The following is a 24,440-nucleotide window of genomic DNA, read 5'->3' on the forward strand; positions in this document are numbered from 1 at the left end:
TCTCCTTATTATTGTTAATATTTGTCAGATGTTTAAAAGAATTATTTAAAAAAGGGAAGTAATAAGTGGTAGATGAAATAATAGAGGAAATCTATAAACTGAACTGAGGACAGTTTTTATATTGTGGATTTGACACATTTGTATTACACATTATATGAATCTGCTCATTCTAACCCCCGGTCCATTCAGACCTATATGGTCTACATACAGTACAGTGGTGCCCCGCAAGACGAATGCCTTGCAAGATGAAAAACTCGCTAGACAAAAGGATTTTCCGTTTTTTGAGTCGTTCCGCAAGACGAATTTCCCTATGGGCTTGCTTCGCAAGACGAAACGTCTTGCGAGTTTGTTTCCTTTTTCTTAAAGCCGCTAAGCCGTTAATAGCCGCTAAGCCGCTAATAGCCGCTAAGCCGCTAATAGCCGTGCTTCGCAAGACGAAGATACTCGTTGTCAGAGCTGCCCGAGGTCCCAGCTCACAAAGGACCAACGCCAGTTCGTTGTTATATAAAACAGTCTTTATTGAAGCTCAGTTTCGCTTTCACAGCCGCGGCGCGCAGCTCTACGTCTCCAACTCTAGACCGCCGAAGCTCCGTCTGAGTCTCCTCCCCCCAGACACCAGTTTAAGACTCTAGCCTTGCTCCACCTCTTCCTTTGCTCTTTCCTCCTCTGGGTCCGCCTGTCCGCTGGGGTCTTCCCCTTCCTAGACTCTTCTGACGCTGAGTCCCCTGAGTCTTCCCCCTGCCTCCGGCGGGCTTTAGGACCTGGTTCCCAATCCGGGTTTTCTGCTGTCCCGCGCGCCTGTACATTCGAACTTGGCGCGCGCGCCCAGCCGGCCACCTGACCGTTACACTGCTCCTGTCACTGCTTCCCCCTTCGGGGAGGCTAGCTGGATCTGACCTCCCCTCCGTTCCCCCACTCTCCGATAGAGGCGTGGTCAGCCCTGACTCATCTTCTCTCCCTGCTGGAGGAGACGCTGGCTCTGACACATGGGACTCTTCCCCCCGCTACGCTCTGGTGGGAAAGCTGGTCCTGATCTCCCGCTGCTGCTTTGGGAGTCCCCGCTGGCCCATTGCTTCTGGTGCATCCCCCCCGGGACCCCCCTTGCCCTGACCATCGGCGCCCCCTTCTGGGAATCTTCTGATTCGCTGGAGAGGCTCATGGAATCTCTCGGGTCACTGTCATTCTCCCCTCCGCTGCCCTCAGATTCTTCTCCTTCGCTCTCCATTTCCTCTCTCCCCTGTGCCTCTGCTCCTGAGCCCCTGACACTCGTGGAATGGATTAATTTCGTCTTGCGAGGCACCACTGTACATGGCAGCCACGGTCATCTTAGGCAGGGGTATTTCCTCTCACCTGGAGATCCTATTAACTGGAACTGCCGGGAATTTAACTTGGGACCTTCAAATAACAACTAGATAATAACTGAATAAAGGGTATGGATGAGTCTAAAGATATTTGAAAGAAAGTTTAAATATTACATGAGCTTAATTGGTTGTTGACTTAATGAATTCATGAAATTATTATTACGGTCACAGACCAGTTCCAGCTCACTTTCAATATCAGAAAAATCATAAAACATGATAGGGATACATTGAATTGCAATTGGGTATAACAGGGACAATACAGATACAGCAGCAGTTAAAAATATAGAAGTTAAATCTTAATCACTAAAATATAACATAAAATTGTCATTTAAAACCTTAATCATTTTGGTAGTACAGCTTGTTCCCTAAGTTTTATGGCAGTCACACAGAATTTGGCCACCCTTATTTTTTATTTTTTTAAAAAAGATTTTTATTGATACAACAAGAAAAAAAAACCACAAATACCAAATTACACACAACACCATAGACACATAATTTAAACTACTATATTTATTTTTCAGATATTCTTTGAAAACCTCCCATTTTGAAACAAATTCCTGTTTTGATTTATTCTTTATTTTTTCTGATAGACCATCTAATTCGGCATATTCTGTCAGCTTTTGGATCCAATCTTGTACAGAGGGAATTGAATTTGGCCACCCTTAGCGTGATCTCTGGATCTTTGTCCTCTACCAGGAGTTTTAGACATTGAGGTTCAGACTCATTTGGAGATTTTTGTATAACAGGGGTGATAAATGCCGAGCGTATATCCCTGTAGAAACGGCAGCGTAACAAGACATGAGAAACAGTTTCTACCTCCATCAAGCCGCAGGGGCAGACTTGTCCCACGTATGGTTAACCCTCGAATCTGCCCTGCAATAAGGCAGATGGCAGCATGTTGAACCTGGTAAGGGTAAACGACTGTCTGTATTTGGGTATTTGTAATCTGGATAGATATTGCTGAGGTAAACCCTCTCCCATTGTCTTTTATCGCTGGGTGTTTATTCATCTCACTCAAATGACATTGCAGTTCCACATCCCAGATTTGTTGGTGGATTATTGCTCTCGCTTTCTCATAACTTACAGCTAGCAGGGCCTGTGGGGAAAACCCCAAGCCTCTTAGTTTTTTGTGCAGTGTATCATAGAATCATAGAATCATAGAGTTGGAAGAGACCACAAGGGCCATCGAGTCCAACCCCCTGCCAAGCAGGAAACACCATCAGAGCACTCCGGACATATGGTTGTCAAGCCTCTGCTTAAAGACCTCCAAAGACGGAGACTCCACCACACTCCTTGGCAGCAAATTCCACTGTCAAACAGCTCTTACTGTCAGGAAGTTCTTCCTAATGTTTAGGTGGAATCTTCTTTCTTGTAGTTTGGATCCATTGCTCCGTGTCCGCTTCTCTGGAGCAGCAGAAAACAACCTTTCTCCCTCCTCTATGTGACATCCTTTTATATATTTGAACATGGCTATCATATCACCCCTTAACCTCCTCTTCTCCAGGCTAAACATGCCCAGCTCCCTTAGCCGTTCCTCATAAGGCATCGTTTCCAGGCCTTTGACCATTTTGGTTGCCCTCCTCTGGACACGTTCCAGTTTGTCAGTGTCCTTCTTGAACTGTGGTGCCCAGAACTGGACACAGTACTCCAGGTGAGGTCTGACCAGAGCAGAATACAGTGGCACTATTACTTCCCTTGATCTAGATGCTATACTCCTATTGATGAGGCCCAGAATTGCATTGGCTTTTTTAGCTGCCGCGTCACACTGTTGGCTCATGTCAAGTTTGTGGTCATCCAAGACTCCTAGATCCTTTTCACATGTAGTGCTCTCAAGCCAGGTGTCACCCATTTTGTATTTGTGCCTCTCATTTTTTTTGCCCAAGTGCAATACTTTACATTTCTCCCTGTTAAAATTCATCTTGTTTGTTTTGGCCCAGTTCTCTAATCTGTCAAGGTCGTTTTGAAGTGTGATCCTGTCTTCTGGGGTGTTAGCCACCCCTCCCAGTTTGGTGTCATCTGCAAATTTGATCAGGATGCCCTTGAGTCCATCATCCAAGTCGTTGATAAAGATGTTGAATAAGACCGGGCCCAAGACAGAACCCTGTGGCACCCCACTAGTCACTCTTCTCCAGGATGAAGAGGAACCATTGATGAGCACCCTTTGGGTTCGGTCAGTCAGCCAGTTACAAATCCACTGAGTGGTAGCATAGTCAAGACCACATTTTACCAGCTTCTTTACAAGAATATCATGGGGCACCTTGTCGAATGCCTTGCTGAAATCAAGGTAGGCTACATCCACTGCGTTCCCTTCATCTACCAGGGTTGTAATTCTGTCAAAAAACGAGATCAGGTTAGTCTGACATGACTTATTTTTCAGAAATCCATGCTGACTATTGGTGATCACAGCATTCCTTTCTAGGTGCTCACAGACTGTTTGCTTAATGATCTGCTCCAGAATTTTCCCTGGTATTGATGTCAGACTGACTGGGCGGCAATTATTTGGGTCCTCTCTTTTCCCCTTTTTGAAAATAGGGACAACATTTGCCCTCCTCCAGTCTGCCGGGACTTCGCCTGTTCTCCAGGAATTCTCAAAGATGACTGCCAGTGGTTCTGAAATCACATCTGCCAGTTCTTTTAATACTATTGGATGCAGTTCATCTGGCCCTGGAGACTTGAATACATCTAGACTAGCCAAGTATTCTTGTACTATCTCCTTAGTTATTCTGGGCTGTGTTTCCTCTGCTGAATCATTTGCTCCAAATTCTTCAGGTCGGGCATTGTTTTCTTTATTGGAGAAGACTGAGGCAAAGAAGGCATTGAGGAGTTCAACCCTTTCTGTGTCCCCTGTTTGCATTTCACCATCTTCTCCTCTGAGTGACCCCACGGTTTCTTTGTTCTTCCTTTTGCTACAAACATACTCATAAAAGCCTTTTTTGTTGCTTTTAACGTCTCTAGCAAGCCTGAGTTCATTCTGTGCTTTAGTTTTTCTGACTTTGTGTCTACACGTGCTGGCTATTTGTTTGAATTCCTCTTTGGTGGTTTCCCCCCTTTTCCATCCTTTTTTAATCTTAACTCAGTTAAAAGTTCTTTAGATAGCCACCCTGGCTTCTTTAGGCACCTTCCATGTTTCCATCTCATTGGTATGGCCTGAAGTTGTGCTTTTACTATCTCCCTCTTAACAAACTCCCAGCCATCATGAACTCCCTTTCCTTTTAGTATTACTGTCCATGGGATCTCACCCAGCACTTCCCTAAGTTTTATGAAGTCGGCTTTCTTAAAGTCGAGAAATTGAGTCCTAGTATGCTTGGCTGCTCCTTTCCGCTGTATAGTAAACTTCAGAAGAGCATGATCACTCGCGCCTAATGATCCTTCCACTTCTACCCCACTAACCAGGTCATCAACATTGGTTAGGACCAGATCTAAAATGGCTGTTCCTCTTGTTGCTTCTCCCACTTTCTGGACAATGAAGTTGTCTGCAAGGCCAGTGAGGAATCTGTTTGACCTTATGCTCTTGGCTGAGTTTGAGCTTTCCATTTGGATTGTGTAGCTTTCCATTTGGATTGGTAGGAATCCAATAGGGTTACAGGTGCCATCCCGACAGGGAAAAAAATAAGTTCTATCTATCTATCATCTATCTATCTATCTATCTATCTATCTATCTATCTATATCTATCTATCATCTATCTATCTATCTATATCTATCTATCTATCTATCTATCTATCTATCATCTATCTATCATCTATCTATCTATCTATCTATCATCTATCTATCAATCTATCTATCATCTATCTATCATCTATATCTATCTATCTATCATCTATCTATCTATCTATCTATCTATCATCTATCATCTATCATCTATCATCTATCATCTATCATCTATATCTATCTATCTATCTATCTATCTATCTAATCTATCTATCTATCTTTATTATGGTCCAGAGACCCAACAAATTGTTACAAAGCAATGCACAATTCAGACAGCCTACCTCCATGTTAAACAAGCATTTTGTTCAGACTTGTTCAGATAGGGATCATTGGTTCTTGCAACCACCGATAAAAACTTTGCCACTGCTAATGTTCTAGCATTTGTCCGGTCTTCCAATAGGAACCTGACATAGTAAGCCTCTGATTTTCCCGGGAAAGGTACCAACAAGGGTAGTGTCAGTTCAGCCCTGGCTTGCTCATATTTTGCACAGTACAGCAAAATAAGTTTTATAGAATCGATGTCTTGAGCACACAAGCAAAGTCTGTCCTGGTAGGGAACTCCTCTCAACCTGCCATCCAACATTGCATAAGGAAAGACGTTTAGTCTGGCTTTGGTGAATAACCTTCGATAATTTGGTACTGTCAGGTTTTTAATGTAAGGTGTTAACATGCCCATATTGTACTCCTACTGCCAGCGGACTACAGACTGCGTGTGATCGAGATCGCAAGTCACTGTGTGTATTATCCCATAATCTTTGCTTTAACGTCTTTAGGGCGCCTTCATAACCCAGGTAATAAAGTTTTAACCAATAATGGATCTTCAGGGTCCATATCCGAGCGCTGACAGGGATTTTTCCCAACCTCCAAGCAGACAGCTATGTTAGACACGCAAGAAGGGATCCCTAACAGGCAGCAATAAAACTTAGTTTGGAAGGATTATAAGGGACCAAGATTTAGGAAGCTGCAAGTCTGTGAGCCATATGTCAGCTGTGTTAATACTTGAGAGGCTACCGGAATATATTGGCCCCCCTTTCCATAGAAATACCTTATAATAGCTTTGGTAGATCTTTGAGCATTTGCAATAGCATTTTTAACCTGCTAATGCCCTTTTCCTGAAAGGTTTCCTGAAAGGTTATGCCCAGGTATTTAAAAGACGATACCTGTTCTATGGGTCGATTATCAATTCTCCATTTGTGTCTCATTCTTTTTTTAGAGAACACGATGACTTTGGATCTAGTGTAGTTGATTGTTAATTGTTCGGCATTACAATAGTCTGAGAGATCTTAAAAGTTTTCTTAGGCCCACACAGGAGAAGGAAATTAGAACTGTGTCATCCGCGTACAAGAGAACCGGGAGGGGCGTACCAGCCAATTTAGGGGGGTGAGCATTTTCTTTCTCCATGTTTCCTACTAAGGAATTAATATAGAAGTTAAATAAAATGGGAGCAAGGATGCAGCATTGTTTAACACCATGGTAGGTTTGGATTTCCTTGGATAAATGGCCCTGTTAGTCACACCTAACCCGTACCAAAGTGTTTTCGTATAAACTGCAGATGAGACACAGTAGACGTCTGTCTATGTTTGAGGCACTTGGTTTTTCCCAAAGCCTATCTTGTGATATTAAATCAAAGGCAGATTTGAAGTCTATGAAAGCTGCATAAAGGGATCCTCCTTTTCTTAAGGTATATTTTTCCTCAAGATGTTGGAGTACTAAGCCTTAATCTAAAGTTGATTGGTTTGTCCTGAAACCAGCTTCTGCTTCTGAAAGGACATATTCTCGCTCCATCCAATCCTCAAGTTTTATTACATGTGGAGCATAGAGTTTACTAATAATGCTTAGGAGACTAATTGGTCTGTAATTAGCAGGGTCAGACCTGCTCCCTTTCTTGTATATTGGGATGATGATTGCTAGTCCCCAGTCCTCTGGGATGGTAGCTGATTGATCTATGCTGGTAAACAGGGCAGCAAGCACTGGGGCCCACCATTCAGCATTGGCCTTGAGGAGCTCAGGGGAGATACTGTCTGCACCAGGAGCTTTGCCAGGCTTAAGAGATTGAATAAGCCTGTGGACTTCTTCAGTTGACACCGGGGGCCACTCAGTCCTGGTATCACTTAGAGGTAGGGACTGAGCCTGTAGATGTTGATTAGTTGTATATAGGGATTGGAAGTACAGTGGTACCTTGTGTTATGGACAGGATCTGTTCCGGAGGCCCGTCTGTAATGTGAAATGCCCGCAACTCGACGTGCTGTGTCTGTGCAGGTGTGCGGCGCAATTTGGCGCTTCTGCACATGTGCAAGTGGCGAAACCCAGAAGTAACCCGTTCCGGTACTTCTGGGTTGCTGCGGGATGTAATGTGAAAAGAGGCAACATGAAGTGGACGCAACACAAGGTATGAACGTATGACTCCCAAGTCCCAACAGGGATAGAGTATTCTACTTTGGAGGGGGAGTCTTGCAAAATTACTTTGCAACTATTTTCCAAAAGGTGGTTGAGTCTCTCCTTCGAGAGGCCTCTATTAAACATTTCCACTCTCCCCTTTGGGCCTGAGAGACTTGCAGCAGAGTACAAAGAATAAACAACTCTATGAACAGCATTGGCAGGTTTGGCACTTGTAATCTATTGCCGTTTTGTTATTTGGATTTTTGCGGGAGCCTGTATTCTTTGGCGGCAACCTGGAGTTTGCAGATTAAGTGGAGGAAACATCATCTTTGCTGTAACAGATTTTTCTGCTTATGTCAAGAACTGCTGCATATTTCAGTAAGACATATGTGTAGAGACTATCCTAACTATTGTGGTGTGTGTGTGTGTTTTCCTTGGTTACATCCTCTTAAACATGGCCTCCTCTGCTAAGAAAAACAATCTGTTTTCTCATTCACTGGAGCTCTGTAAACCATCCTGGCCAAAACAAAGGCTAAAATCTTGCCTTCTAAGTAGGCTGAGGATCATGACCTGCCGGCTGAAGGCAGACTGACTGTTCAACCTAAGGTGGGTCACACCAGCAGCACTGATGCATTTTGCTTCTTTTCCTCTTTTCAGCAAAGGGGAGAGAATGGGTAAAAGGAGACAGGGAAGATGGTGAGGAAAAGATTGTGAGAGAAATAACAATGCATTAAAAAAACCTCCCCCAAACCATAAAATGTTCAAAATAAGTCCTGTGTTCAGAGCCTTTAAAAAAGAAAAGAAAAAAGAAACCAGAAGTGGCTCACCCTGATAGCAGTGTTTTGCTCTGGCTTTCCAGGAGGGAGAAGGCAAAACAGTGGAAAGGTCAATGTGGCATTGTTGCACCAGTGAGCCAGTCCAATGCTCCCATCAGTGCACTTGTACTGTATTGTGTTGACCTCCCCACTGCCTTGCCCAAATTGGTAAGCAGCAGCAACTTTCCTACTAGGAAACTAGAGTTGTGGATCCACCTCACCAGGCAAGCAGCCTCTGGCAGAAACTACTTTGAATGAAGCATGAATGTCAGTTCCTCGCTTGAGCAGAAAGGCAAGAGCACACTTCTCTGTCACCTTTCTTGAGGCACGCTTGATGCAATTACAGAGTTGGGATGATTTGCTGGCATCAGAACCTCGCTTCCACAAATTTGTGTAGCTGTTCTTGGCATCTGCCTTGATTCTCTGCTGCCTTGGTTTAGTGCTCCAGGGGTGCCAGTTCAAACTTCAGCGAGGGAAGGGCAGCACAAGATTCTCTGTAAGATTTTAAAGCCTGCTTGTGGATATATTTAAGATGAATTTAATGCAAAGCAGTGTGCATTAGGAACCTTCCTTGCATTTACCCTTTTAATACCTCATGTGGTCTAAACCACAGAGCCTAGGGCTTGCTGATCAGAAGGTCGGCAGTTCAAATCCCCGTGACGGGATGAGCTCCTGTTGCTCGGTCCTTGCTCCTGCCAACCTAGCAGTTCTAAAGCACGTCAAAGTGCAAGTAGATCAATAGGTACTGCTCCGGGAAGGTAAATGGCGTTTCCGTGCGCAGCTCTGGTTCGCCAGAAGCAGCTTAGTCATGCTGGCCACATGACCTGGAAACTGTACGCCAGCTCCCTCGGCCAGTAAAGCGAGATGAGTGCCGCAACCCTAGAGTTGTCCACGACTGGACCTAACAGTCAGGGGTCCCTTTACCTTTAACTTTACTATAGCAATATTGCAAATGCTGTTCAAATTATCACCCCCACTACTTTTATTCAAAGGGCTTTGTGCCTTTTGTCATGCACAACTGGTACACATAAGCCCCATTTCACTATTTATAATAATAGTAGTCATTCACTGTGTAGAACCAATGAAAAGACTGGAAATATGAGGTGTTCCTGAAAAATAATCATATGTGGCCTTCCTTGCATGTGAACCAAAGTGATTTCTTCTCCAGTGTATATTCTCAGGCATCATTTGGGAAATTCCCAGTTTCCCCCTTTTTGTCACAAAACAGTGCACCCTCTGCCTGAACAATACTCCAGATGCTTCCTGTTTCCATGCAGCTGTGTGTTTCTCATGACCAAACCTAACCTCATTTCTCTTTATCAACTGATAAAAGCCTCTTTGAGCTAGATGGCGGTTTAAGCTATAACAAATACATGCACACGAATGTACACACCCTCGCTGTTCCTGACCAGCAGAAGGCATTTGATTTTGTAAATGAGGGCCTTAGATTCTAAGATGCTGTATGTTGTCCAGTATTCAAAGTGACATACCACCTGGTGATATGCATGCTTACTCTTTACGCATACGATTTCGGCCTCATTGTTTACTTGGCACTTCTAAATATGTATAATCTTGTGAAATGGTTGCCCTTTTATTTTACTAGACTTATTTCAAAGCTGGCATGCTGACTTGATAAACTTGTTGGTTTATCTACTTGTTTATTTTACCCCTCGGTTTCCATTGCAAGAGGAATGCTCATGGCAACTTGCAGTATTTTAAATACAAACAGTACAAGGAGTGCACGCTAATGCTCTCTTCACCCTCCTGTTCACTGTGCTCTCACTGCATTTGCAGTGCTGGATTTTTCATCCATAGTCACATGGATTGTTGAAATGCATTATATATGCATCTATAATGCAGATGCATTATAAAATGCTACTGTTTGATGAGTTGTTTTTCAAACCAGCTTCATGCCAATTTCCATTATTAATTCACTTCTAGCTAAAGTATGAACACCTTTGCATAGGGTAAATACATCCTTGTCCTATCAGCATCAATGGCCCATGTGTGTATACAGACAGTAACAAATGGAAGCCCTGCTGATGTGAACACTGGGGAAAGAGCTGTGAAATGTACAGGTGTGGGGCCCTTCACTGGGGCACAGCTGCTGAGCTACCCTCCTGACACACCTTCCTTGCAGCTTACCAGAGGGCTGGTGAGGTCAGGGCTCTGTAGATGCCCAGTACTTGATTGATTCCACTGGTGCATCTGCACAAACCCTTACCTTACAATTTCCTTTCTCTTCTCCTGTGCAGATAGGCTGCAGTGATGCTGATGCTGGTTGGGTGGCTCTGCCCTTACCACAGCTGCTGCTATTGCCCCTATCATGGCAATATAAAGCATTACCTGGAGACTAAAATTGAACAGCATGAAAGCCAAATGCTTGCTTAAGCAGAAAGATTCTTCACCTGGGGGCGAACATTTGCAAATGAAGAGGCAGGGTAAATCTCATCAGGCAGGAAATTCCATCATCTAAGCTAGGGGGTCACCAAAACAGTGCCCAAGGGGGCACCAGCAACCGCAGAGGTCTTTTCTGTGCCTTCCAGAATGAACCACTCTGTTGGAGTCAACAAAATAAGCTGCAATATAAGCTTGATTGCAGTGTGTGTATGTTACCCATAACAGTTTTCCCTGGGCCCAAAATGTTGGCAACACATAACTAGGCTACCACTATACATTTAAAGCTGTTTTGTATCATGAAAAAGAAAAGCATGCCACTAGGTGGCAGGGCACACTTACTCCTTACATAAAGCAGTGAAGTATTTGTAATACAGTACAGTGGTACCTCAGGTTAAGTACTTAATTCGTTCTGGAGGTCTGTACTTAACCTGAAACTGTTCTTAACCTGAAGCACCACTTTAGCTAATGGGGCCTCCCGCTGCCGCCGTGCCGCTGGAGCACGATTTCTGTTCTCATCCTGAAGCAAAGTTCCTAACCTGAAGCACTATTTCTGGGTTAGCAGAGTCTGTAACTTGAAGCGTATGTAACCTGAAGCGTATGTAACCCGAGGTACCACTGTACTGTGGAGTATTTAAGCGTTTGTGTGAGAATGAGACACAAGGACTGAAGCAGATATGGTAGCAGCAGCATTTCAAAAAAGTTTATTTTCAGTGCTGAAATTTGATTTCTATTTTTTTAAAATATATTTTTTATTCTTTTTCCATAACAAATTATACATCCAAAACATCTTTTTTACATCCAAATTCCTCCTTACTGACTTCCCTCCTCCTGCTTGAAAAACCTTCCTAGTACTTACTTTCTCCACATTTCTTAAATTTAAATTACACCACCAAATTATTAATTAATTTTTTACAATCTAACAATATTCCTACCTTTTCTCTTTGCAGAGCTTCCTTAAAACTTACAAACGTTATCTGATTATCACTTAATTTTTGCATATATTCAATAAATTCCATCCAATCTTCTGTAAATCTTTGATCACGTCGGTTCCGGATCCTTCCTGTTAGTCTATCGAGTTCCGCATAATCCATCATTTTCATTCTCCATTCTTCAATCGTAGGTAACTCTTCTTGTTTCCACTTCTGGGCCATCAAAGTTCTTGCTGCTGACACTGCATATAAAAATATATTCCTATCTTTCTTCTCTATCTCATTACCTATTATTCCTAGTAAAAACACTTCTGGTTTCTTTACAAATGTATATTTCAATACTTTCTTCAATTCATTATAAATCATTTCCCAAATGTTTTTGGGAAAGCGACATCTTAGGCCCCTTCTGCACTATACATTTAAAACAGTATCATACAGCTTTAAATAGTCATCTTCCCTAAAGAATCCTGGGAACTGTAGGGCACTGAGAGTCTCTCCCTTCACAGTGCTACATTTCCCAGAGTTCCCTGGGAGTACCTCTCTGAGGGAGAAGGGGAGATGAAGTATTTCATTGTGTTGGATCAGAAAATGGATATGCTTACCAACAGGACTGGCCCAGGACATCTTGGGGTAGAACAGCGAATGGTTGACTGATTGAGATACTTTGGCCTCTGAGATAGGAAATTTCACAAGTACCACTCCATGGGAGTAAAAATTCAACAACAAATTATAAGAAGTAAAAAAAGGTTGTCTTTTCACATCACCCTAAATCAAGCTGTTTTCATAACTGTTTTCATAGCATGCTAGAGCAACATAGGCCAGCTTTAGGCTTTTGTGGTCTGCCCACAAAATTAAAATTCCTAATTAAAATTCCTTTGGTCCAGTGATGTTTGTTTTCAAAGCAAGAATACAACCTTTTTCTCCCTGAACAATTAAGGCATAACTAATACATGCTAAGTACAGTGGTACCCCGCAAGACAAACGCCTCGCAAGACGGAAAACCCGCTAGACGAAAGGTTTTTCCGTTTTGGAGACGCTTCGCAAAACGAATTTCCCTATGGGCTTCCTTCGCAAGACGAAAGCCCATAGGGAAATCTCTGGGACAGGGCGTCTTGCCCACTGTCCTCGGACCTCCTCCCGCCGCCAGGCTTCGGAAGGCTGCTCTGAAGCCTGGCGGGGGGCGGAGAGGTTTTTTAAAAACCCCGGGACAGCGGAGGACTTCTCCGCTGTCCGGGGCGATTTTAAAATGCTGGCGGGCGGCAGCGCTGCCGCCCAGCAGCATTTAAAAAAACCCCGGGACAGCGGGGGACTTCTCCTTTGTCCCAAGGTTTTTTAAAATGCTGGCGGGCGGCAGCGAAGGCTTCGCTGCCGCCCGCCAGCATTTTAAATTCGCCCCGGACAGCGGAGAAGTCCCCCGTTGTCCCGAGGTTTTTTAAAATGCTGGCGTCTTCCCCTTTCTCCCCGGACCTCTTTTGAAGCAAGGGGCGGCAACGCGGAGAAGCGATCTTCTCCCCGTTGCCGCCCCTTGCTTCAAAAGAGGGGACAGAGGGGAAGGCGCGTGCCTTCCTCTCTCTCTCCCCGGACCCCTTTTGAAGCAAGGGGCGGCAAAGGGGAGAAGCGATCTTCTCCCCGTTGCCGCCCCTTGCTTCAAAAGAGGGGACAGAGGGAAAGGCGCGCGCCTTCCTCTCTCTCCCCCCGGACCCCTTTTGAAGCAAGGGGCGGCAAAGGGGAGAAGCGATCTTCTCCCCGTTGCCGCCCCTTGCTTCAAAAGAGGGGAAGGCTGGCGGGGGGCGAAAATCTTTGTCCCCCCTGGCTGCCTTCCCGGGAGGGCTTTTAAATCGCCCCGGACAGCGGAGAAGTCCTCCGCTGTCCGGGGCGATTTTAAAATGCTGCCGTGGGGGGGGGGGGAGCAAAGACTTTCGCCCCCCCCCCCCAGCCTTCAGAAGAGGTCGGGGGACAGATTGTCCCCGGACCTGGTCTGAAGTCGGTTTCCATAGGAACGCATTAATTGATTTTCAATGCATTCCTATGGGAAACCGTGCATCGCAAGACGAAAAACTCGCAAGAAGAAAAAACTTGCGGAACGAATTAATTTCGTCTTGCGAGGCACCACTGTAATGCTGAGAACACACTTGCTTATGGATATATGAAGTGACTTTCTCTTTCAGACCAAGGCCCCTCTAGTTAAAGGGAAGGCAGGAAATTTCCTTATATTGTGCAAGAACATCCTAGCTCAGCAGAGGCTCTCCAGGGTTTCAGGCAGGGGACATTCCCACTCTTATCTGCAGAGGCCAAGGATTGAACCTGGGGCCTTCTGCATGCAGAGCAGATATCCTGATCACTAAGTTATGACCCTTCAAGCATATCTGGCAAGAATCCAAGCAGGCACTAGGTGGTCCACTGGAAATTGGCCAGTGGTCCATCACTATACTACCATTTACTACTAGTATACTACCCCAAGGCCAGATAAGCCCTCCCCCACCCATTTCTTTCTGCTCTTCAAATTCCCTACCAATATTGGTCACAGTCACAAAAGAAAATAGGGGGAGCACCGGTGTGTTTAAAAGCAGGAGGTATTCCCTATCTTAAATGATCCACACAGATCAGTGTGTGTGCGTGCGTGCGTGTGTGTGTGTGTGTGTGTGTGTGTAGCAAACAAAAGTGAGGGAGGTAGCCACATCCAACCACTGTCATGTGCCCCCTGGAGAGTTGTCTAATGGTTAATGTGGCCCCCAAGTCGAGAAAAGTTAACCACCCCTGCACAGTATCCAAAGCACTTTGTATAAAATGCTGTAAAGTTTACAGCAATCCTTTAGAAAGGCTAGTATTCTTTTTATTTTTAAATTAATTTTCAAAGTTTCAAAAAGGAAAAAAATCTTTTTACACACACACACACACACACACACACACTATGGTTTACATTAAACCATAGTTCATATCAGTACCTTTATGGGGTTCCCTGAACCCCTGGACTTTCCTCCACCCCTCCTTGGCTTCCAAAATTTATCTTCCTTTTAAAACTAAATCTAATTGCATTTATCCAAATTATTGTACTTCATTTTTATCCTTTGTTATTTTAAATTACAAGTGCTATGTCAATCCTGCTAACGTTTTTAGATTTTCACAGTGTTCTTTAATATATTCTATAAAGCTTTGCCATTCTCTATTAAATTCCCAGTCAGCCTTGCCATCTCCGCATAGTCCATCATCTTCAATAGCCATTCTTCCTTCAATAGGGCTCTTTCTTCTTTCCATCCCTGGGCAAATAGTATTCTTGCCACTGTCGTTGCATACATACAGTGGAGTAGCAAGGTCAGGTGGTACCCAGTGCAGAAAATTTCTTGTCACCCCCCCCCATTGATTTTTTTTTTTTTTGCCTGTAAAAATGGTTTGACTTTGTTTCATTTTTTTGGGGGGGGGGGAGCCAGCCAAAGTTGTTGAGCTATTGCGTGCATTGTGATGAGTCTGCCTGCCACAGCTGAGGGGGAGCCAGCGGGCGGACCGTTTCTGCAGTGGGAAGCCAGCACGCACCTAAGCCACAGCGTCTCTCACAGACGTTGAGTGCTGTAAACCATTTTGTCACCCCTTTCAGAGGTGACACCTGGAGTGGACAGCACCCACTGCACCCACTTTCCTATGCCCCTGCATACTAAAACAGTATTTTCTTATCATTCGGTAATTCTTCTCCTATTATACCTAATAGAAAGGCCTCTGTTTTTTTTTAAAATCAAAAGTTATTTTCAACATTTTTTTCAGTTCATTATAAATCATTTCCCAGAAGGCCTTAGGTATTTTACAGGTCCACCACATATGATGTGGACCTGTACCCTCTTTAACTTTACACTTCCAACATATGTTCTTATAAATTTTCACTAATCTTGTAGGAGTCAAATACCATCTATACATCATTTTCTTTTAACGTACAACAGGCTGTAAATTTTAAATCCTCATTCCATAACTTCTCCCATGAAGCAAATTGTATATTATATCCCACATCTTTTGCCCAGTGTATCATTACAGATTTTACTTCCTCATCTTTTGTTTCCCATTCCAGCAACAATTTATACATTTTTGACAGAACATTTTTCATTATTTTCCAACAATTCTTTCTGCAATCTCAAAAATTCTTTACCAAAACCGACTCTTTTATCCAACCTAAAAATGTCATTTAGTTGATGATATTGGCGCCAATCAGTTAACAGATGTCTTATGTCTTCAAACTTTTTTACTTTCAATTGATTTTCCTCCTCAGTTAACAACTCTCTATACATTGCCCATTCTTTTTCCATATTTATTTTTTTAACTGACAACACTTCTAATGGTTGCAGGTAGGTAGCCTTGTTGGTCTGCCATAGTCGAAACAAAATAAAAAAATTCCTTCCTATAGCACCTTAGAGAACAACTAAGTTTGTTATTGGTATGAGCTTTCATGTGCATGCACACTTCTTAGCCACCATGGGGTTTTATTCTCTAATAAATTCTTATATGTTTCCCAAACAGCATAAATTGAATTTCTAATAAAATTGTTTAGAAATCCCCTCTGGACCTCAGGTATATCAAGCAGGAAATATACAAAATATTATCTTCAGTTCTTTTATGCCTAATCCAATCCCACCCCCCATTTGCTGGGAAATGGGGGAAGTGGAGGTATCTTCACCAAACAGGGCAATGTATTACCAGAAACAAAAAAGAAAAGAAAAATAGTACAGTGGTAACTTGGTTTGCAACCACTTTGGATTACAACTGTTTTGGATTACAACCATGTCAAACCCGGAAGTGCATGTCCCTTTTTTTTTTATTACAACCCATTTTTTTATATTTTTTTTATTACGAACAATTTTTTTTGGGAGGCCCCATTGGCGAAAGCTCGCCTTGGGTTACAACCTGTATTGATTTACAACTGGACCTCCGTTCCGGATTATGGTTGTAAACCAAGGTACCATTGTACTTCCACTCCCAATTGAGTCTAATCCACCTTTTGCCGATTCTCCTTAAACACAATTGCACAGGAAAAAGGAAACAATGTTTTACACTGAAACTTAGTGTCTGTAGCTTCACCACACGGTTTTAACCTTATAGCCATTGTTTTAAAAGTCACTTTCTGCTGGAAATTCTAATAAAACACACTGTTCATTTCACTTCCCAAACTTTTAAATATAGGAAAACGTACGGACAATGTCCCTCACTCTCTCTGTCTATTAATACTTTCGTTCGGCAAGAGTTCCTGTAGAAATCAGACCTGGGGGTTAATATGACAGCTAAGAATGTGAATCTATTTAAAGATAACTATGAGAAATGCTGGGCGGAAGTGAAAAAAGATTTAGAAATATGGTCAAATTTGAAGCTTTCACTGCTAGGCCATATAGCTGTGATAAAAATGAATGTATTGCCAAGAATGTTGTTTTTGTTTCAAACACTGCAAATTTTGGATAAAATGGATTGTTTCAAGAAGTGGCAGAGAGATATTTCTAGATTTGTCTGGCAGGGCAAGAAGCCTAGAATAAAATTTAAAATACTAACAGATGCAAAAGAAAGCGGTGGATTTGCCCTGCCAGACCTTAAACTTTACTATGAGTCGGCCGCATTTTGCTGGCTGAGAGATTGGCTGCTTCTTGAAAACACAGACATTTTGGATTTAGAAGGTTTTAACAATGTATTTGGGTGGCATGCATATCTGTGGTATGATAAGGTCAAAGCACATAAAGCATTTAAAAACCATATTGTCAGGAAAGCATTGTTTAATGTCTGGATAAGATATAAGGACTTACTTGAAAATAAAACCCCAAGGTGGTTGTCACCGATGGAAGCGAAGGCTCAGAAAAAGCTCAATATGGAGGCCAAATGGCTGAAATATTGGGAAATTCTGGAACAACAAATTGAAATTGCAGAGCTTTGAAAAATTAAAAAACAAAGTGCGAGATTGGCTTCATTATTTTCAAATAATGGAGGCATTCAATGTGGATAAGAAAATTGGCTTCCAGGTGGAAAAATCAAAATTGGAAACAGAACTGTTAGATCCCAAAACTAAGACTTTGTCAAGGATGTATAACTTGCTGTTGAAATGGAATACTCAGGATGAAACGGTGAAATCTGCTATGATTAAATGGGCACAAGATGTTGGACATAACATTATGATGGCTGACTGGGAACAGTTATGGACCACAGGTATGAAGTTCACAGCATGTAATGCCTTAAGAGAGAATATTATGAAAATGATATACAGGTGGTACATGACACCAGTCAAACTTGCAAAAATCTATCATTTGCCCGATAATAAGTGTTGGAAATGTAAAGAAACTGAATGTACATTCTTTCACCTTTGGTGGACGTGCCCAAGGATTAAGGCTTTCTGGGAGATGATATATAATGAAATGAAAAAGGTATTTAAATATACCTTCCTGAAGAAACCAGAGGCCTTTCTCCTGGGCATTGTCGGCCAATTGGTGCCAAAGAAGGATAGAACTTTCTTTATGTATGCTACAACAGCAGCGAGAATACTTATTGCAAAGTATTGGAAGACACAAGATCTACCCACACTGGAAGAATGGCAGATGAAGGTGATGGACTATATGGAACTGGCGGAGATGACCGGCAGAATCCGAGACCAGGGAGAAGAGTCGGTAGAAGAAGACTGGAAGAAATTGAAAGACTATTTACAGAAATATTGCAAAATTAATGAATGTTAGAATGATGTTGGAATGAAGTTAAGTGGTTTTAGCAGCAATGTTATTAAGGTCTATGTAAAAATGGATTGTTAATAGATGGGAATTTGAAGTAATAATATACTAAGATAAAGGATTAAGATAAGAACAAAGAAGGAAAGGATTTGCTGAATTAATTAACTGAACTGGAATGCAAAAAAGGGAGGTGTGAGGAGGTCAGGGAAACAAGTGAACGAAAGACAAGATTATGGAAAGACTGATTTGTTTTTAATTGTTATTCTATTTTTTCTGTTTTTTGTATTTTCTTTTTGTATTTTTATTTTTGTATTATTGTAATTTTGTTTGAAACTTTAATAAATATATATATTTTTTAAAGAGTTCCCGTAGAAATCAGAGCGAAGATTAAAGTGTCCTCTTGCCTCCCTTCTTTACCGGGAGGCAGGATTCTCTTCTGTCCTTGCACACTGTAACTTATTCTTCCAGTCTTTTCAGTCTTCTACTTTATCTTTACTGCAAAAAATTAGTTGGATATTTACCAATTATAAAGTTCTTTTAATGTTATCACTACTTGTAAATTGTCCCCATGCAGGGTAGCTTACACCAGGAAGGGGTGGACCTCCTTAAATTTCTCCCTTCACAGCGCCCAATTATTCTACTTTCTAATTAAGTCCAATTAAAGTTGTTTTATGCAATATGGGCTTTAAATTATATGAAGAAGGTTACCACATCCATGCCGGTGTTTTAGGCTTCTCATCAGGGAGTTGATGGAGTTTTTCTTCACGCTGCGTCTAAATCCTGTCCCCTCCCGCCTTGTCTTTCGGCTCGGAGGAGGGTGGGGCAGACAGGAGAGTTTGCTTCTGGTGCTGCCGAAAACTTCAGCACTCAAAATTTCCTTTTGAGCTTCTTTTGGGGTGCACAGTGCCCTTGTGCTCTCCCCTAAACCCCTCTTGATGAATGAGCCTTCCCTGGTGGTTAAGGCTCTTCACTCCGTCGACATTCATGGTTCCCCCAGAAGTCCCAGGGAGACTAGTATTCTTGTCTCCTTGTTGTGGGGGCTGGTTGAATTTTAGTGGCTTGCCACTTCGTGAGCTCAGGGCTGAGGTAAGATTTACTTTCCTGCACCACAGCTCACAGTTTCCTCATCAGCTCTTGGAGACTTGGGCAAACTGAATCTCCGTTTTGACATGATTGGCATGCCTCAATGTGATAATATGGTTGCAGTATTTCTTTTAGGACCTATAAACGTTTGACTACATGTTAAGTCTTTTGAGAGAACTGAAAACTAATCAGGGTACTATTAGCAATGAACAATGCCAGCCTAATGAAGAGGAAAAGCTTGGAAACGTGTGTGTGTGCATGTTTGTTATTATTGTTATAAATTATTGTGTGTCTTAGCTATGTTGATTGAGTGCCGTGCATTTGTGACTGAGCACTAAATTCACTGAAACTCCCCCCCCCCCCGCTCCCAAGTGGGATCCTTTCATTGATGACCTGATAGTAATTTCATATTGATTCCTAGTAGTAAGCCAGCTGTTAACATTTCACTGAGCAAAAACTGGTCAATATAAGTGAGTTTTTCTAGAATAGAATGTGTCTGTCTTTTGAAGGCAAAGTGTATTCAAGGTCATTGTGACTTCAAAAAAGGAACCTTTTGGCTGTTCTAAAATACCCTGCCATATACCTCAACTGCATTCTTCTCATTTAGAGGAATAGTATTATTTTTGAAATGTGTGTTTTTTTCTTTACAAGTCCGTTGAAAGGCAACAAAGTGAGCTGAGAGGAAGTTGCTGGGTGATAGAGGGAGAGGGGCTGCAGGAGTCAGCCCATAATCCCAGACCCAACTCCCCATGTCTTAACCATGATAAAGAGAGAGAACATTGCCAGAGTCTCTTTCTCCCTTTTAAGTTAGCCAGATGTTTGCTCTCTTAAGGCCTTCTGGATATATTCATTTTTCACAAAGTGGATAAATTCATTTTTGGCCTCTACCATTAAACTCTGCTGGGGGAGGTGGAAAGGAACTTATGTGACTGAATGCTCCTCCATTCAAGGTACAAAAATTAAAGTCTGTATTCATGTCAGCAATTGTCAGCAGTCTGAAGTGGTACAACCCAGAACCAGGGTTGCTACCACGTTTGCTGTTTATCAGAACTAGAAGCTGGTATTTTCAGGCTGGCATGTTAAGTAACTGTTCTTAAACCTTATGCATAAGTAACTGTTCTTAACCCTTATGTGTAAGATGAAGGTAATCAAACACAACTCTGTATGCAATGAAAGTATAATATGCACGGAATACAATACAATTAATATTATGACTGAAAATCTTATTCTTCGGCGATCACTCTTGCTGTTGTTGTTGTTTATTGAGTTTATATCCCGCCCTATACCTGGAGGTCTCTGGGCGGTTCACAGAAAACTTGCAGCCAAGTAAGATTGTCTTCCATGAATACAATCTTAACAGTGTGTCTGTAAGTGACTGTGGAGGCCAATTCTGGATCCACACATTCTTCCACATTGGGGACATAGGTTTCCAAGTGGGAGTTGTTCACAGTGACAGTTTGCCTAACGTGCCTTCCACTTAGCATGTTTCTCCTTTTTGCCCTGAGTTTGTGCTTCTTCAAAGTCCAAGACACCTTTGGTAAAGGCTGTTCTCCAGTTGGAGCGTTTGCAGGCCAGTGTTCCCTAGTTATCAGTGCTTATACTAAATTTTTAAAGATTTGCCTTGAGAGCATCTTTAAACCTCTTTTGTTGTCCACTGGTATTTCAATTTCCATTCTTGAGTTGAGAATAGAGTAGTTGCTTTGGCAGACGATAGGCATCCGAACTAAATGACCAGCCCAACAAAGTTAATGTTGAATAATCATTGCTTCAACATTGGTGGTCCTTGCTTCTTCCAGTACTGGCATTAGTTCGCCTGTCTTCCTGAGTGATGTGTAAATTTTTTTTGGATACACCATTGATGGAATCTTTTGAGGAGTTGGAGATGGCATTTATAAGTGGTCCATGCTCCACAAGCATACAGTAAAGTTCGTAGTACAATAGTTTGTAAACAAGGATTTTGGTTTCCCTGCAAATGTCCTGGTCCTCAAAAACTTTGCGCTTCAGTTGGGAGAAAGTTGCACTCACAGAGCTCAGGTGATTCTGGATTATGAGATCAGTGTTGGCCCTTGTGGAAAGACAACTGCCCAGGTAGGAAAAGTGATTGACACTTTCCAATGGTGCACCATTAAGTTGTGGTACACCATTAAGTGTGCAGCACTTTGGTTTTTTGGATATTGAGCGATAGGCTAAGCTTTCTGTAAGCTTCTGTGAAGATATTTAGGATGGTTTGGAGGTCATCCTCTGAGTGTGCACACACTACATTGTCATCAGAATACTGAAGTTCTATGACGGAAGTTGTTGTTGTTTAGTCGTTTAGTCGTGTCCGACTCTTCGTGACCCCATGGACCAGAGCACGCCAGGCACCTCTGTCCTCCACTACCTCCCGCAGTTTGGTCAAACTCATGCTGGTAACCTCGAAAACACTATCCAACCATCTCGTCCTCTGTCGCCCCCTTCTCCTTGTGCCCAGCACAAGGGTCTTTCCCAGCATCAGGGTCTTCTCCAGGGAGTCTTCTCTTCTCATGAGGTGGCCAAAGTACTGGAGCCTCAGCTTCACGATCTGTCCTTCCAGTGAGCACTCAGGGCTGATTTCCTTAAGAATGGATGCGTTTGATCTTCTTGCAGTCCATGGGACTCTCAAGAGTCTCCTCCAGCACCATAATTCAAAAGCATCAATTCTTCGGCGATCAGCTTTCTTGATAGTCCAGCTCTCACTTCCATACATCACTACTGGGAAAACCATGGCTTTAACTATACAGACCTTTGTTGGCAAGGTGACGTCTCTACTTCTCAAGATGCTGTCTAGGCCTGTCATTGCCCTTCTCCCAAGAAGCAGGCGTCTTTTAATTTCATGGCTGCTGTCACCATCTGCAGTGATCATGGAGCCCAAGAAAGTAAAATCTCTCACTGCCTCCATTTCTTCCCCTTCTATTTGCCAGGAGGTGATGGGACCAGTGGCCATGATCTTCGTTTTTTTGATGTTGAGCTACAGACCATATTTTGCGCTTTCCTCTTTCACCCTCATTAAAAGGTTCTTTAATTCCTCCTCACTTTCTGCCATCAAGGTTGTGTCATATGCATATCTGAGGTTGTTGATATTTCTTCCGGTAATCTTAATTCCAGTTTGGGATTCATCCAGCCCAGCCTTTCGCATGATGCGTTCTGCATATAAATTAAATAAGCAGGGAGACAAAATACAGCCTTGTCGTACTCCTTTTCCAATTTTGAACCAATCAGTTGTTCCATATCCAGTTCTAACTGTAGCTTCTTGTCCCACGTAGAGATTTCTCAGGAGACAGATGAGGTGATCAGGCACTCCCATTTCTTTAAGAACTTGCCATAGTTTGCTGTGGTCGACACAGTCAAAGGCTTTTGCATAGTCAATGAAGCAGAAGTAGATGTCTTTCTGGAACTCTCTAGCTTTCTCCATAATCCAGCGCATGTTTGCAATTTGGTCTCTGGTTCCTCTGCCTCTTCTAAATCCAGCTTGCACTTCTGGGAGTTCTCGATCCACATACTGCTTGAGCCTTCCTTGTAGAATTTTAAGCATAACCTTGCTAGCGTGTGAAATGAGTGCAATTGTGCGGTAGTTGGAGCATTTTTTGGCACTGCCCTTCTTTGGGATTGGGATGTAGACTGATCTTCTCCAATCTTCTGGCCACTGCTGAGTTTTCCAAATTTGCTGGCATATTGAGTGTAGCACCTTAACAGCATCATCTTTTAAAATTTTAAATAGTTCAGCTGGAATACCATCACTTCCACTGGCCTTGTTATTTGCAGTGCTTTCTAAGGCCCATTTGACTTCACTTTCCAGGATGTCTGGCTCAAGGTCAGCAACCATACTACCTGGGGTGTACAAGCCATCCATATCTTTCTGGTATAATTCCTCTGTGTATTCTTGCCACCTCTTCTTGATGTCTTTTGCTTCTGTTAGGTCCTTACCACTTTTGTCCTTTATTATGGTAATCTTTGTACGAAATGTTCCTTTCATATCTCCAATTTTCTTGAACAGATCTCTGGTTCTTCCCATTCTGTTGTTTTCCTCTATTTCTTTGCATTGCTCGTTTAAGAAGGCCTTCTTGTCTCTCCTTGCTATTCTTTGGAAATCTGCATTCAATTTCCTGTATCTTTCACTATCTCCCTCGCATTTTGCTTGCCTTCTCTCCTCCGCTATTTGTAAGGCCTCGTTGGATAGCCACTTTGCTTTCTTGCATTTCCTTTTCATTGGGATGGTTTTCGTTGCTGCCTCCTGTACAATGTTACGAGCCTCCATCCATAGTTCTTCAGGCACTCTGTCCACCAAATCTAAATCCTTAAACCTGTTCGTCACTTCCACTGTGTATTCATAAGGGATTTGACTTAGATTGTATCTTACCGGCCCAGTGGTTTTTCCTACTTTCTTCAGTTTAAGCTTGAATTTTGCTATAAGAAGCTGATGATCTGAGCCACAGTCAGCTCCAGGTCTTGTTTTTGCTGACTGTATAGAGCTTCTCCATCTTTGGCTGCAGAGACTATAATCAATCTGATTTCGATGCTGCCCATCTGGTGATGTCCATGTGTGGAGTAGTCTCTTGTGTTGTTGGAAAAGCGTGTTTGTGATGACCAGCTTGTTCTCTTGACAGAACTCTATTAGCCTTTGCCCTGCTTCGTTTTGATCTCCAAGGCCAAACTTGCTAGTTGTTCCTTTTATCTCTTGCCTCCCTACTTTAGCATTCCAATCCCCTATAATGACAGAAGTTACGGTAACCCTACTCTTTGCTTTCAGCCTGCTCAGATTAAAGAGCTTTCCATCTGTTCAATATATGATTTCCACTCTGGAGGGGAGTTTCCCTTCGACAATGTGTAGGATCATAATGATGAAGATAATAGAATTGAGGTGATAATACATCCTTGTTTAATGCCTGATCCTACTGTTAATGGTTCATTTTGCGAGTCATTGTTATCATGGCGGAGCCGAAGGATGTTCACAAATTTATCTGGGCAGCCAATTTTCAGCAGGACAGTCCACAAGGCAGTATAATTTACAGTATTGAAGGTCTTAGGTCAATAAATGCCATATACAGGGGTTGATTTTGCTCTCTGCACTT

At 42.6% G+C, this 24,440-nt stretch overlaps 1 protein-coding gene across 11 annotated transcripts in view; it reads left to right on the forward strand.

Moving 5' to 3' along the window:
• The window catches only part of ITPR2 (inositol 1,4,5-trisphosphate receptor type 2), a 364,184-nt gene that overhangs the window by 49,969 nt on the left and 289,775 nt on the right, over positions 1-24,440 (forward strand). The gene's annotated exons all lie outside the window — the stretch shown is intronic.

The sequence above is a fragment of the Podarcis muralis genome, chromosome 10 (assembly GCF_964188315.1).
Source record: "Podarcis muralis chromosome 10, rPodMur119.hap1.1, whole genome shotgun sequence".
NCBI classification, from domain to species: domain Eukaryota; kingdom Metazoa; phylum Chordata; class Lepidosauria; order Squamata; family Lacertidae; genus Podarcis; species Podarcis muralis.